Source organism: Oncorhynchus gorbuscha, unplaced genomic scaffold (genome assembly GCF_021184085.1).
Source record: "Oncorhynchus gorbuscha isolate QuinsamMale2020 ecotype Even-year unplaced genomic scaffold, OgorEven_v1.0 Un_scaffold_1303, whole genome shotgun sequence".
Classification (NCBI taxonomy): Eukaryota; Metazoa; Chordata; class Actinopteri; order Salmoniformes; family Salmonidae; genus Oncorhynchus; species Oncorhynchus gorbuscha.
In genome coordinates, this window is record NW_025746120.1 from 23,663 (window position 1) to 40,000 (window position 16,338).

Consider the following 16,338-nt stretch of genomic DNA (forward strand, 5'->3'; position numbering starts at 1 on the left):
TACATAGTATATTTAGCACACCATCTAGCTAATTCAACTACCCAACTATTAGTGTGTTTAAGACCTTTACATAGTATATTTAGCACACCCATCTAGCTAATTCAACTTAAGTGATTGTGCTCCATTGAAACACTCCCCTAACTAGTTTATACAGGTCAGCGACTCAGTGACAGAACAAATAGAGTAGCTGAGACGTGTCCATCTCCTTCCAACTCTCCTCCTCTGAAACGGTTGGGAGTAATATTCAAACAAACCCATGACATTATTTTATTACAAGCAAATGTTAGGATCCACGATATACCAGACTCCTAGATGACATACCAGACTCCTAGATGACATACCAGACTCCTAGATGACATACCAGACTCCTAGATGACATACCAGACTCCTAGATGACATACCAGACTCCTAGATGACATACCAGACTCCTAGATGACATACCAGACTCCTAGATGACATACCAGACTCCTAGATGACATACCAGAGTCATGGGCTCCACCTTCTGATACACAGCTAGAATTCTCATTCTTACACAGAAGTGAGGAATATTCTCTGATTAAGGCAGTTGTAGTAAGTCTGGATCACATGCCAGTATATTGGACAACCACATGCATATTATCGGACACACTTACGGTATATAATGCAGTATAAAATATACACCGAGCTTACCAAATATTTGTTCTAGTACCGAGCAAGAATCCTTCCTTTAAATCTGTCATCTACTGATTGAAGAGACATCAATAAGGGACCGTAGCTTTCACCTGATCAGTCAATGCCATGGAAATATGTTGTATACTCAGTGTATATTCATACCCAAGGCACAAGACAAAAGCTATTTTAAGAGTACTACAAGCACCTTCTCATCTCTTTAAAAGACAGTGTGCAAGTATTTCGTTAGACGTCATTAACCCTTTATACTGCTGTTCACTTGGTCCGCTCGCGGCCAAACCACATCAGCTCAGTTATATGTATTATCGCTTAACAATGTCTAAATGCATTTCACCCATCGTTTTTCACCCTCCATGCTTTCATAGGTCATTGTCAGGCAGAATGAGGTTCTATATTGTTTGATTAAGACTCTGGACATCTGAAAAACAGCTCCACATGCAAAAGCCACGTGCACAAAAATAATCAATTAAAAAGTGAGAAAAGATTAACACGTTATACTGAGTACCGGAGGACGTCAAATACTAAAATAATGGAACAGACAGGATTTTGAGTCTAAATCTGACACGTTTATACAATTCCTTTGACTAATTTGGGCACTTGTTAAGGTTAATACAGGGTTCAGCGTTGCTCGTAGGGGCTGCAAACCTCCAGTAACTTTCTTAAAATCCCAGGTTTCTAGAAACCCCCGAAATGGAAGATCCCCAGAATCAATAGGGAATAAGCAGGACATTCGGGAAAGTCAGGGAATGTTCCAGAGTTTCTGGGACTTTGGGAAAGCTACTGGACATGTTGTTGAGTGTCGCCCCCTTGGGACTCGGAGGTCTACTTGCGTCCGACAGTCTCAGCCAGTTTCTTCAGTCTCTTCTTCAGTTCCAGAGGAAACTTCTCATAACATTTCTTACACACAGGCTTCATGTCAAACTCCACAAACTTGTTCCTGTCAACAGAGGACAGGGGAGACACAGTCAGTATTTTTGTAATGCATTTTGGGCTCCATTGTGTATGAAATGAGCTTTACAAATAATATATATATATATATATATATATATATATATATATATATATATATATATATATATATATATATATATATATATATATATTTTTTCTATTCTCATGAACAGCAGCACATGCAGGTTTCTATCCTTAGCAAGTTACACTACGATCACACAGGACAGAAATACAGTCAGATGTACTGAAGTGGAACCAACACTAAATATTTCATTTTTAAGGGAAATGACCTCCATATCATATTGTATGTGGAAGATGACACATTATACCTTCCATCACAATGAGTATGTCCCAAATTACACCCTGTTCCCTTTATAGTGCACTACGTTGGACCAGGGCCCACTGGGGTAGTGCACTACGTTGGACCAGGGCCCACTGGGGTAGTGCACTACGTTGGACCAGGGCCCACTGGGGTAGTGCACTACGTTGGACCAGGGCCCACTGGGGTAGTGCACTACGTTGGACCAGGGCCCACTGGGGTAGTGCACTACGTTGGACCAGGGCCCACTGGGGTAGTGCACTACGTTGGACCAGGGCCCACTGGGGTAGTGCACTACGTTGGACCAGGGCCCACAGGGGTAGTGCACTACGTTGGACCAGGGCCCACAGGGGTAGTGAACTACGTTGGACCAGGGCCCACAGGGGTAGTGAACTACGTTGGACCAGGGCCCACAGGGGTAGTGAACTACGTTGGACCAGGGCCCACAGGGGTAGTGAACTACGTTGGACCAGGGCCCACAGGGGTAGTGCACTACGTTGGACCAGGGCCCACAGGGGTAGTGTACTACGTTGGACCAGGGCCCACTGGGGTAGTGCACTACGTTGGACCAGGGCCCACAGGTTGTCATTTGGGACGCAATCCATTGTCACATAACAGGAGAACATGACAGAACAGATCATGGAAACTGGAGGAGAAAACATCAACAAAAAGGAAAGACAATAAGAGGAAAAGCTAAATGAAGATGACAGGAAGTGGAATTACTAACCCATGGATGGAAATGGAGGATAGTGAAGATGACAGGAAGTGGAATTACTAACCCATGGATGGAAATGGAGGATAGTGAAGATGACAGGAAGTGGAATTACTAACCCATGGATGGAAATGGAGGATAGTGAAGATGACAGGAAGTGGAATTACTAACCCATGGATGGAAATGGAGGATAGTGAAGATGACAGGAAGTGGAATTACTAACCCATGGATGGAAATGGAGGATAGTGAAGATGACAGGAAGTGGAATTACTAACCCATGGATGGAAATGGAGGATAGTGAAGATGACAGGAAGTGGAATTACTAACCCATGGATGGAAATGGAGGATAGTGAAGATGACAGGAAGTGGAATTACTAACCCATGGATGGAAATGGAGGATAGTGAAGATGACAGGAAGTGGAATTACTAACCCATGGATGGAAATGGAGGATAGTGAAGATGACAGGAAGTGGAATTACTAACCCATGGATGGAAATGGAGGATAGTGAAGATGACAGGAAGTGGAATTACTAACCCATGGATGGAAATGGAGGATAGTGAAGATGACAGGAAGTGGAATTACTAACCCATGGATGGAAATGGAGGATAGTGAAGATGACAGGAAGTGGAATTACTAACCCATGGATGGAAATGGAGGATAGTGAAGCTAACAGGAAGTGGAATTACTAACCCATGGATGGAAATGGAGGATAGTGAAGATGACAGGAAGTGGAATTACTAACCCATGGATGGAAATGGAGGATAGTGAAGATGACAGGAAGTGGAATTACTAACCCATGGATGGAAATGGAGGATAGTGAAGATGACAGGAAGTGGAATTACTAACCCATGGATGGAAATGGAGGATAGTGAAGATGACAGGAAGTGGAATTACTAACCCATGGATGGAAATGGAGGATAGTGAAGATGACAGGAAGTGGAATTACTAACCCATGGATGGAAATGGAGGATAGTGAAGATGACAGGACGTGGAATTACTAACCCATGGATGGAAATGGAGGATAGTGAAGATGACAGGAAGTGGAATTACTAACCCATGGATGGAAATGAAAGGATAGTGAAGATGACAGGTAGTGGAATTACTAACCCATGGATGGAAATGGAGGATCGTGAAGATGACAGGTAGTGTAATTACTAACCCATGGATGGAAATGAGCGAGAGGAGGATAGTGAAGATGACAGGAAGTGGAATTACTAACCCATGGATGGAAATGGAGGATAGTGAAGATGACAGGAAGTGGAATTACTAACCCATGGATGGAAATGGAGGATAGTGAAGATGACAGGAAGTGGAATTACTAACCCATGGATGGAAATGTCATAAGGTGAATGCACCAATTTGTAAGTCGCTCTGGATAAGAGCGTCTGCTAAATGACTTAAATGTAAATGTAAATGTAAATGGAGGATAGTGAAGATGACAGGTAGTGGAATTACTAACCCATGGATGGAAATGAGCGAGAGGAGGATAGTGAAGATGACAGGAAGTGGAATTACTAACCCATGGATGGAAATGGAGGATAGTGAAGATGACAGGAAGTGGAATTACTAACCCATGGATGGAAATGGAGGATAGTGAAGATGACAGGTAGTGGAATTACTAACCCATGGATGGAAATGAGCGAGAGGAGGATAGTGAAGATGACAGGAAGAGGACTGGAAAAGTCTACAGACAGATAACAGGTTTCTTTTTGCGGTCTTTTGAGGCGTCCCTCTCGCGTCGGGCCAGTCTGCGTTTCAGCTCCTCAGGCATCCGCTCGTAACAGTGCTTACATACAGGCTTCAGATCTACCTCTACAAACTTGTCTCTGTTACACCACAGGGAGAGAATAGAGAGAGAAGAGAAACCAGAGGGGGGGGAGAAGAGAACCCAGAGGGGGGAGAGAAGAGAACCCAGAGGGGGGAGAGAGAGAGAGAGAAGAGAACCCAGAGGGGGAGAGAGAGAGAGAGAGAAGAGAACCCAGAGGGGGAGAGAGAGAGAGAGAGAAGAGAACCCAGAGGGGGGAGAGAGAGAGAGAGAGAGAGAGAAGAGAACCCAGAGGGGGAGAGAGAGAGAGAGAGAGAGAGAGAGAGAGAGAAGAGAACCCAGAGGGGGAGAGAGAGAGAGAGAAGAGAACCCAGAGGGGGAGAGAGAGAGAAGAGAACCCAGAGGGGGAGAGAGAGAGAAGAGAACCCAGAGGGGGAGAGAGAGAGAGAAGAGAACCCAGAGGGGGAGAGAGAGAGAGAAGAGAACCCAGAGGGGGAGAGAGAGAGAGAGGAGAACCCAGAGGGGGAGAGAGAGAGAGGAGAACCCAGAGGGGGAGAGAGAGAGAGGAGAACCCAGAGGGGGGAGAGAGAGAGAGAAGAGAAACCAGAGGGGGAGAGAGAGAGAAGAGAAACCAGAGGGAGAGAGAGAAGAGAAACCAGAGGGAGAGAGAGAAGAGAAACCAGAGGGAGAGAGAGAGAGAGAGAGAGAGAGAGAGAGAGAGAGAGAGAGAGAGAGAGAGAGAGAGAGAGAGAGAGAGAGAGAGCGAGAGAGAGAAGAGAAACCAGAGGGGGAGAGAGAGAGAGAGAGCGAGAGAGAGAAGAGAAACCAGAGGGGGAGAGAGAGAGAGAAGAGAAACCAGAGGGAGAGAGAGAGAGAGAGAGAGAGAGAGAGAGAGAGAGAGAGAGAGAGAGAGAGAGAGAGAGCGAGAGAGAGAAGAGAAACCAGAGGGGGAGAGAGAGAGAGAGAGAAACGAGAGAGAGAGAAGAGAAACCAGAGGGGAGAGAGAGAGAGAGAGAGAGCGAGAGAGAGAAGAGAAACCAGAGGGGGGAGAGAGAGAGAGAAGAGAGAGAGAGAGAGAGAGAGAGAGAGAGAGAGAGAGAGAGAGAGAGAGAGAGAGAGAGAGAGAGAGAGAGAGAGAGAGAGAGAGAGAGAGAAGAGAAACCAGAGGGGGAGAGAGAGAGCGAGAGAAGATAAACCAGAGGGGGAGAGAGAGAGAAGAGAAACCAGAGGTAGAGAGAGAGAAGAGAAACCAGAGGTAGAGAGAGAGAAGAGAAACCAGAGGGAGAGAGAGAAGAGAAACCAGAGGGAGAGAGAGAAGAGAAAACAGAGGGAGAGAGAGAAGAGAAACCAGAGGGAGAGAGAGAAGAGAAAACAGAGGGAGAGAGAGAGAAGAGAAACCAGAGGTAGAGAGAGAGAAGAGAAACCAGAGGTAGAGAGAGAGAAGAGAAACCAGAGGGAGAGAGAGAAGAGAAACCAGAGGGAGAGAGAGAAGAGAAAACAGAGGGAGAGAGAGAGAAGAGAAAACAGAGGGAGAGAGAGAGAAGAGAAACCAGAGGTAGAGAGAGAGAAGAGAAACCAGAGGGAGAGAGAGAAGAGAAACCAGAGGGAGAGAGAGAAGAGAAAACAGAGGATGGAAAAAGCACAGGGTGGAGAAGTAAGAAGACTAGAGCTAATAAGAGGAAAAAACAGATTGTGTCCAATAGAAGGTTAGAGAAAACACAGTACTTTATAGGGAATAGGGTGTCATTTGGTTACTCAGACACAGATTGAGAGGAAGGCAGGACAATGACAGACAGGAAGAGCTAAAGGGTTAGGAAAGAGCACAGTATAATACCGCTAACCCATGATATATAATAACGTAATAATAACATACTTGAGGGTGAGCTTGGTGTTGCAGGTGGCGCAGGAGAAACAGTTCACACACCATGCTTTGTTCAGGGCTGAAACCACTACAGTGAACAACAGAAAGTCCATTATGGCTTTAGATGGTTCCAAAACAATTAATTCAAAATGAAAACACAGTTGATGCTTACTCAGCAACCTTCAATCACTCTGTTGCAGTGGTAGCACACATCACCAAAGAGCTGGAGGGTTGAGACACGGGCAGAGATGAGCATTTCATTCACCAAACATACACGACTTGATTTAACCATTATCAAACTTTACATTTCAGTCAGTGCCAGCCAGAACAACATGCAATAACTGTGTTACTCAGCAACCCCTAACCCATGTGTTACTCAGCAACCCCTAACCCATGTGTTACTCAGCAACCCCTAACCCATGTGTTACTCAGCAACCCCTAACCCATGTGTTACTCAGCAACCCCTAACCCATGTGTTACTCAGCAACCCCTAACCCATGTGTTACTCAGCAACCCCTAACCCATGTGTTACTCAGCAACCCCTAACCCATGTGTTACTCAGCAACCCCTAACCCATGTGTTAACCCATGTGTTACTCAACCCATGTGTTACTCAGCAACCCCTAACCCATGTGTTACTCAGCAACCCCTAACCCATGTGTTACTCAGCAACCCCTAACCCATGTGTTACTCAGCAACCCCTAACCCATGTGTTACTCAGCAACCCCTAACCCATGTGTTACTCAGCAACCCCTAACCCATGTGTTACTCAGCAACCCCTAACCCATGTGTTACTCAGCAACCCCTAACCCATGTGTTACTCAGCAACCCCTAACCCATGTGTTACTCAGCAACCCCTAACCCATGTGTTACTCAGCAACCCCTAACCCATGTGTTACTCAGCAACCCCTAACCCATGTGTTACTCAGCAACCCCTAACCCATGTGTTACTCAGCAACCCCTAACCCATGTGTTACTCAGCAACCCCTAACCCATGTGTTACTCAGCAACCCCTAACCCATGTGTTACTCAGCAACCCCTAACCCATGTGTTACTCAGCAACCCCTAACCCATAACCCATGTGTTACTCAGCAACCCCTAACCCATGTGTTACTCAGCAACCCCTAACCCATGTGTTACTCAGCAACCCCTAACCCATGTGTTACTCAGCAACCCCTAACCCATGTGTTACTCAGCAACCCCTAACCCATGTGTTACTCAGCAACCCCTAACCCATGTGTTACTCAGCAACCCCTAACCCATGTGTTACTCAGCAACCCCTAACCCATGTGTTACTCAGCAACCCCTAACCCATGTGTTACTCAGCAACCCCTAACCCATGTGTTACTCAGCAACCCCTAACCCATGTGTTACTCAGCAACCCCTAACCCATGTGTTACTCAGCAACCCCTAACCCATGTGTTACTCAGCAACCCCTAACCCATGTGTTACTCAGCAACCCCTAACCCATGTGTTACTCAGCAACCCCTAACCCATGTGTTACTCAGCAACCCCTAACCCATGTGTTACTCAGCAACCCCTAACCCATGTGTTACTCAGCAACCCCTAACCCATGTGTTACTCAGCAACCCCTAACCCATGTGTTACTCAGCAACCCCTAACCCATGTGTTACTCAGCAACCCCTAACCCATGTGTTACTCAGCAACCCCTAACCCATGTGTTACTCAGCAACCCCTAACCCATGTGTTACTCAGCAACCCCTAACCCATGTGTTACTCAGCAACCCCTAACCCATGTGTTACTCAGCAACCCCTAACCCATGTGTTACTCAGCAACCCCTAACCCATGTGTTACTCAGCAACCCCTAACCCATGTGTTACTCAGCAACCCCTAACCCATGTGTTACTCAGCAACCCCTAACCCATGTGTTACTCAGCAACCCCTAACCCATGTGTTACTCAGCAACCCCTAACCCATGTGTTACTCAGCAACCCCTAACCCATGTGTTACTCAGCAACCCCTAACCCATGTGTTACTGTGCAACCCCTAACCCATGTGTTACTCAGCAACCCCTAACCCATGTGTTACTCAGCAACCCCTAACCCATGTGTTACTCAGCAACCCCATAACCCATGTGTTACTCAGCAACCCCTAACCCATGTGTTACTCAGCAACCCCTAACCCATGTGTTACTCAGCAACCCCTAACCCATGTGTTACTCAGCAACCCCTAACCCATGAACGTTTGTGGACATGAGCCCCATGGGACCTGTCAAACATAGTGCATTACATAGGGAATAGGGTACCATTTACCTGGTTGTAGTGGGTCTCACAGTCAGATTATAGCTTTATTACATTTACATTTACATTTAAGTCATTTAGCAGACGCTCTTATCCAGAGCGACTTAGTTGTAGTGGGTCTCAGTCAGATTATAGCTTTATTACCTGGTTGTAGTGGGTCTCAGTCAGATCATAGCTTTATTACCTAGTTGTAGTGGGTCTCAGTCAGATTATAGCTTTATTACCTGGTTGTAGTGGGTCTCACAGTCAGATCATAGCTTCATTACCTGGTTGTAGTGAGTCTCACAGTCAGATCATAGCTTTATTACCTGGTTATAGTGGGTCTCACAGTCAGATCATAGCTTTATTACCTGGTTGTAGTGGGTCTCAGTCAGATCATATCTTTATTACCTGGTTGTAGTGGGTCTCACAGTCAGATTATAGCTTTATTACCTGGTTGTAGTGGGTCTCACAGTCAGATCATAGCTTTATTACCTGGTTGTAGTGGGTCTCACAGTCAGATCATAGCTTTATTACCTGGTTGTAGTGGGTCTCAGATTGTAGTTGGGGGTCTCAGTCAGATCATAGCTTTATTACCTGGTTGTAGTGGGTCTCAGTCAGATCATAGCTTTATTACCTGGTTGTAGTGGGTCTCACAGTCAGATCATAGCTTTATTACCTGGTTGTAGTGGGTCTCAGTTGTAGTGGGTCTCAGTCAGATCATAGCTTTATTACCTGGTTGTAGTGGGTCTCAGTTAGATCATAGCTGTATTACCTGGTTGTAGTGGGTCTCACAGTAGGCCAGACCCTTCCTCTCATAGTGGCGGTGTCCAAGGAACGGCTTCTCACACTTAGCACACACAAAATGCTGCAAACACAGGCAACATCACATGTTAGCATGGCTAACTGTAGTACCAGGCAACATCACATGTTAGCATGGCTAATGGCTAACTGTAGTACCAGGCAACAACACATGTTAGCATGGCTAATGGCTAACATTAGTCACAGGGAAGTAGCATCCCAAGTTAGCATGGCTAATAGCTAACTCTCGTCACAGGCAGACACCACTACACAGGCGTTAGCATATTGCTAACTCTACTCACAGGCACAAGCAGTTAAGTTAGCTAACTTTGCTAACTCTAGTCAGCTGCCATCAGGGCACGTATTCACAAAGAGTATCAGTGTAGGAGTGCTGATCTAGGATCAGGTGATCTACCTGTACATATGTTATTCATTATGATCTTAAAGGTCATGAACAGTCAAAAAAAATGTTTTTCATAAAACTGGATGATATTTGAATGAAACCAGGTTAAAGTATGAATAATGACCATTGCTCTTACATTGATAAAGTCATAAAGCTACTGGTCCCCCATGTCAAACACTTGGATTCATTGTTACATATAGGGTGACATCACTCTAACTCATTTTAATACACCAATGGTAACATGATATTCTCTTACCTAATTTAAATAAGTACCGCTTTGTAATCAACATCGGAGAGAAGGCGTGTTTGTGGAGGGGTGTGGTTTATACAGCTACTCTACTGGTGCCAAAATTTGACTGTAGGATGTCATCAAATATAATTAAAAGTTTACACTATTCATCTATGGTAAAGACACTTATGTCCCCTTTCATCTGTCTGGTGTTAGCTAGTTACTGGTTAGCTAGGTCTTCATCCGTGTCTGGTGTTAGCTGGGTCTTCATCTGTGTCTGGTGTTAGCTGGGTCTTCATCTGTGTCTGGTGTTAGCTAGGTCTTCATCTGTCTGGTGTTATCTAGTTACTGGTTAGCTGGGTCTTCATCTGTGTCTAGTGTTATCTAGTTACTGGTTAGCTGGTCTTCATCTGTGTCTGGTGCTAGCTAGTTACTGGTTAGCTGGGTCTTCATCTGTGTCTGGTGCTAGCTGGGTCTTCATCTGTGTCTGGTGCTAGCTAGTTACTGGTTAGCTGGGTCTTCATCTGTGTCTGGTGTTAGCTAGGTCTTCATCTGTGTCTGGTGTTATCTAGTTACTGGTTAGCTGGGTCTTCATCTGTGTCTGGTGTTAGCTAGTTACTGGTTAGCTAGGTCTTCATCTGTGTCTGGTGTTAGCTGGGTCTTCATCTGTGTCTGGTGTTAGCTAGTTACTGGTTAGCTAGGTCTTCATCTGTGTCTGGTGTTAGCTAGGTCTTCATCTGTGTCTGGTGTTAGCTAGGTCTTCATCTGTGTCTGGTGCTAGCTAGTTACTGGTTAGCTGGGTCTTCATCTGTGTCTGGTGCTAGCTAGGTCTTCATCTGTGTCTGGTGCTAGCTGGGTCTTCATCCGTGTCTGGTGTTAGCTAGTTACTGGTTAGCTAGGTCTTCATCTGTGTCTGGTGTTAGCTAGGTCTTCATCTGTGTCTGGTGTTAGCTAGTTACTGATTAGCTGGGTCTTCATCTGTGTCTGGTGCTAGCTGGGTCTTCATCTGTGTCTGGTGTTAGCTAGGTCTTCATCTGTGTCTGGTGTTATCTAGTTACTAGTTAGCTAGGTCTTCATCTGTGTCTGGTGTTATCTGTGTTACTGGTTAGCTAGGTCTTCATCTGTGTCTGGTGTTAGCTAGGTCTTCATCTGTATCTGGTGTTAGCTAGGTCTTCATCTGTATCTGGTGTTAGCTAGGTCTTCATCTGTGTCTGGTGTTAGCTGGGTCTTCATCCGTGTCTGGTGTTAGCTAGTTACTGGTTAGCTAGGTCTTCATCTGTATCTGGTGTTAGCTAGGTCTTCATCTGTGTCTGGTGTTAGCTGGGTCTTCATCCGTGTCTGGTGTTATCTAGTTACTGGTTAGCTAGGTCTTCAGCTGGGTCTTCATCCGTGTCTGGTGTTAGCTAGTTACTGGTTAGCTAGGTCTTCATCTGTGTCATCTAGTTACTGGTTAGCTAGGTCTTCATCTGTGTCTGGTGTTATCTAGTTACTGGTTAGCTAGGTCTTCATCTGTGTCTGGTGTTAGCTAGGTCTTCATCTGTGTCTGGTGTTAGCTGGGTCTTCATCCGTGTCTGGTGTTAGCTAGTTACTGGTTAGCTAGGTCTTCATCTGTGTCTGGTGTTATCTAGTTACTGGTTAGCTAGGTCTTCATCTGTGTCTGGTGTTATCTAGTTACTGGTTAGCTAGGTCTTCATCTGTGTCTGGTGTTATCTAGTTACTGGTTAGCTAGGTCTTCATCTGTGTCTGGTGTTAGCTAGGTCTTCATCTGTGTCTGGTGTTAGCTGGGTCTTCATCTGTGTCTGGTGTTAGCTGGGTCTTCATTGTGTCTGGTGTTAGCTAGTTACTGGTTAGCTAGGTCTTCATCTGTGTCTGGTGTTAGCTAGTTACTGGTTAGCTAGGTCTTCATCTGTGTCTGGTGTTAGCTGGGTCTTCATCTGTGTCTGGTGTTAGCTAGGTCTTCATTGTGTCTGGTGTTAGCTAGTTACTGGTTAGCTAGGTCTTCATCTGTGTCTGGTGTTAGCTAGTTACTGGTTAGCTAGGTCTTCATCTGTGTCTGGTGTTAGCTAGGTCTTCAACTGTGTCTGGTGTTAGCTGGGTCTTCATCTGTGTCTGGTGCTAGCTAGTTACTGGTTAGCTGGGTCTTCATCTGTGTCTGGTGTTAGCTAGTTACTGGTTAGCTAGGTCTTCATCTGTGTCTGGTGTTAGCTGGGTCTTCATCTGTGTCTGGTGTTAGCTAGGTCTTCATTGTGTCTGGTGTTAGCTAGTTACTGGTTAGCTAGGTCTTCATCTGTGTCTGGTGCTAGCTGGGTCTTCATCTGTGTCTGGTGTTATCTAGTTACTGGTTAGCTAGGTCCTCATCTGTGTCTGGTGTTATCTGTGTTACTGGTTAGCTAGGTCTTCATCTGTGTCTGGTGTTAGCTAGGTCTTCATCTGTATCTGGTGTTAGCTAGGTCTTCATCTGTATCTGGTGTTAGCTAGGTCTTCATCTGTGTCTGGTGTTAGCTGGGTCTTCATCCGTGTCTGGTGTTAGCTAGTTACTGGTTAGCTAGGTCTTCATCTGTATCTGGTGTTAGCTAGGTCTTCATCTGTGTCTGGTGTTAGCTGGGTCTTCATCCGTGTCTGGTGTTAGCTAGTTACTGGTTAGCTAGGTCTTCATCTGTGTCTGGTGTTAGCTGGGTCTTCATCCGTGTCTGGTGTTAGCTAGTTACTGGTTAGCTAGGTCTTCATCTGTGTCTGGTGTTATCTAGTTACTGGTTAGCTAGGTCTTCATCTGTGTCTGGTGTTATCTAGTTACTGGTTAGCTAGGTCTTCATTTGTGTCTGGTGTTAGCTAGGTCTTCATCTGTGTCTGGTGTTAGCTAGGTCTTCATCTGTGTCTGGTGTTAGCTGGGTCTTCATCCGTGTCTGGTGTTAGCTAGTTACTGGTTAGCTAGGTCTTCATCTGTGTCTGGTGTTATCTAGTTACTGGTTAGCTAGGTCTTCATCTGTGTCTGGTGTTATCTAGTTATCTGTGTCTGGTTAGCTAGGTCTTCATCTGTGTCTGGTGTTAGCTAGGTCTTCATCTGTGTCTGGTGTTAGCTGGGTCTTCATCTGTGTCTGGTGTTAGCTAGGTCTTCATTGTGTCTGGTGTTAGCTAGTTACTGGTTAGCTAGGTCTTCATCTGTGTCTGGTGTTAGCTAGTTACTGGTTAGCTAGGTCTTCATCTGTGTCTGGTGTTAGCTAGGTCTTCATCTGTGTCTGGTGTTAGCTGGGTCTTCATCTGTGTCTGGTGCTAGCTAGTTACTGGTTAGCTGGGTCTTCATCTGTGTCTGGTGTTAGCTAGTTACTGGTTAGCTAGGTCTTCATCTGTGTCTGGTGTTAGCTGGGTCTTCATCTGTGTCTGGTGTTAGCTAGGTCTTCATTGTGTCTGGTGTTAGCTAGTTACTGGTTAGCTAGGTCTTCATCTGTATCTGGTGTTAGCTAGGTCTTCATCTGTGTCTGGTGTTAGCTGGGTCTTCATCCGTGTCTGGTGTTAGCTAATTACTGGTTAGCTAGGTCTTCATCTGTGTCTGGTGTTAGCTGGGTCTTCATCCGTGTCTGGTGTTAGCTAGTTACTGGTTAGCTAGGTCTTCATCTGTGTCTGGTGTTATCTAGTTACTGGTTAGCTAGGTCTTCATCTGTGTCTGGTGTTATCTAGTTACTGGTTAGCTAGGTCTTCATCTGTGTCTGGTGTTAGCTAGGTCTTCATCTGTGTCTGGTGTTAGCTAGGTCTTCATCTGTGTCTGGTGTTAGCTGGGTCTTCATCCGTGTCTGGTGTTAGCTAGTTACTGGTTAGCTAGGTCTTCATCTGTGTCTGGTGTTATCTAGTTACTGGTTAGCTAGGTCTTCATCTGTGTCTGGTGTTATCTAGTTACTGGTTAGCTAGGTCTTCATCTGTGTCTGGTGTTAGCTAGGTCTTCATCTGTGTCTGGTGTTAGCTGGGTCTTCATCTGTGTCTGGTGTTAGCTAGGTCTTCATTGTGTCTGGTGTTAGCTAGTTACTGGTTAGCTAGGTCTTCATCTGTGTCTGGTGTTAGCTAGTTACTGGTTAGCTAGGTCTTCATCTGTGTCTGGTGTTAGCTAGGTCTTCATCTGTGTCTGGTGTTAGCTGGGTCTTCATCTGTGTCTGGTGCTAGCTAGTTACTGGTTAGCTGGGTCTTCATCTGTGTCTGGTGTTAGCTAGTTACTGGTTAGCTAGGTCTTCATCTGTGTCTGGTGTTAGCTGGGTCTTCATCTGTGTCTGGTGTTAGCTAGGTCTTCATTGTGTCTGGTGTTAGCTAGTTACTGGTTAGCTAGGTCTTCATCTGTGTCTGGTGCTAGCTGGGTCTTCATCTGTGTCTGGTGTTATCTAGTTACTGGTTAGCTAGGTCCTCATCTGTGTCTGGTGTTAGCTGGGTCTTCATCTGTGTCTGGTGTTAGCTAGTTACTGATTAGCTGGGTCTTCATCTGTGTCTGGTGTTAGCTAGGTCTTCATCTGTGTCTGGTGCTAGCTGGGTCTTCATCTGTGTCTGGTGTTAGCTAGGTCTTCATCTGTGTCTGGTGTTAGCTAGGTCTTCATCTGTGTCTGGTGTTAGCTAGGTCTTCATCTGTGTCTGGTGTTATCTAGTTACTAGGTCTTCAGCCAGCATGAAATGGGGTTGTTAGAAACTCAGACACCGTTGTCATGTGAACCACATCATAACAGACATTCCAAATGGGAGAGTTTTTAAAAATGATATTGATGCAATTTCAATGTTTGAGTTGCGTTGTTTATCACCACATTTGCTTGAGATGATTTTACTGCAACACTGTATCCAAGTTGTTTGACGTCGGGGTTTCAGAGAGCTGTCAGTCAAGAAGCGCTCACAAGAATAAGTTCCCACTCAGCCTGTCTTTTCAAACTTCCTGGTAGTTAGAGAGAGAGTACTTTTCCCTCACATTGAGCATTTCTATCCAAAACAAATATTATGGGTGATATTTTAGTCACTCAAAATGCTATTTTACATGGGAATCAGAATGACTGTTTGGGACCTTTAAAGACTAAGCTAACCCTATATCAGCCCTACCCTGAGAGCTTTATGAATACAACTGGCCAAAGTAACTCAACGGGGCTTGGTCAGAAAGATGCATGACACACACAGCAGTCATTCAGGACAGGCAGCTGAACAGTGGCCTCTAGTGGAGAGAATGTCAACTGCAGGCAGGCCAGGCACTGTAGACTACTTGTCGTGTATTCATCAGTACTGTAAAGTTGTGAGTGATTGTGCATGTGTTTAGACACCCACACCCATGTATTTCTGGGTAAGAAGAACTTATCTGTGAATATGGTAACGGTGTGCCTCTTGTTTCTATTGACATATGACAGGTGTTTGTGGCTGAAGAGTGTCGTTGTGTAGCTAGCTATGCAATGTTTCCTGTAGTGCAGTTTATATGTGCGGGAGGAGAAAGACCTCCTTTCTCCTTGTATGTGTCCCAAATGGCACCCTATTCCCTACATAGGGCCTAACTCTGACCAGAACACTATGGGCTCTGGTTAAAACTTAGTACACTACATAGGGACTACTGCCATTTGGGACATAACACCTTCTCACCATGTTAAAGTGCCACTCGCAGTAGGCATAGCCCTTACATTCATAGTAGGGATGGCCCTGGAACGATCGCTCACATACACTACACCCAAAATGCTGGGAGAGGAGGAGGGGGAGGGAGAAGGAAAGGGGGGGGGGGGAGAGGATGAGGGAGGGAGGAGAAGGATAAGGGAGGGGGGAGGAGGATAAGGGAGGGGGGGAGGATAAGGGAGGGGGGAGGAGGATAAGGGAGGGGGAGGAGGATAAGGGAGGGGGAGGAGGATAAGGGAGGGGGAGGAGTATAAGGGAGGGATAAAAGAAGCCACAAAGATGAGGATGTAGAAAGAATAAAGGAATGTGTTGGAAGGAAAAAAAGGTGTCACAGGATGAGAGCAGATAGAGTTACTCACACTATGGTGAATCAAACATACGCTCTTCACTGAACACAAAGGAAATTATACAAATGTAACATATCATTTCTTTGTAAAAGCTTACTCAACAAACATCTGACTAACCCGTTACATTTGAGTCCAAATATGTGTAAAATACCACTAGATCCCATCATGTCATTTGGGAGCACACACCTCGACGTGCCACTGCTTGCCCATGGCGTTGACCACGCGTCCCTCGATGGGCCTCCTGCAGGCGCCCAAAGATCGGCACCCCCATCTTATCATGGCAGGGCAGACAGTACAGCTCCCCCTTCAGCTCCCTGGCATCTGCTGTCAGCTCCTTACTACAGGAGAGGGACAAACATTACTACAGCTCCTACTACAGGGAGAGGAGAGGGACAAACATTACTACAGCTCCTTACTACAGGGAGAG

The 16,338-nt window shown here is 45.6% G+C and overlaps 1 long non-coding RNA gene and 1 pseudogene across 1 annotated transcript; both read right to left on the reverse strand.

The window, feature by feature from the left end:
* Window positions 1–1,308: 1,308 nt before the first annotated feature.
* Window positions 1,309–16,338, reverse strand: part of LOC124022129 — a 24,407-nt pseudogene continuing 9,377 nt past the window's right edge.
* LOC124022130 lies at window positions 8,642–9,230 on the reverse strand. Its single transcript, XR_006836349.1, has 2 exons — window positions 9,156–9,230; window positions 8,642–9,055 (listed from the first exon to the last, which is right to left on the reverse strand). It is a non-coding gene; the product is annotated as an uncharacterized LOC124022130 (long non-coding RNA).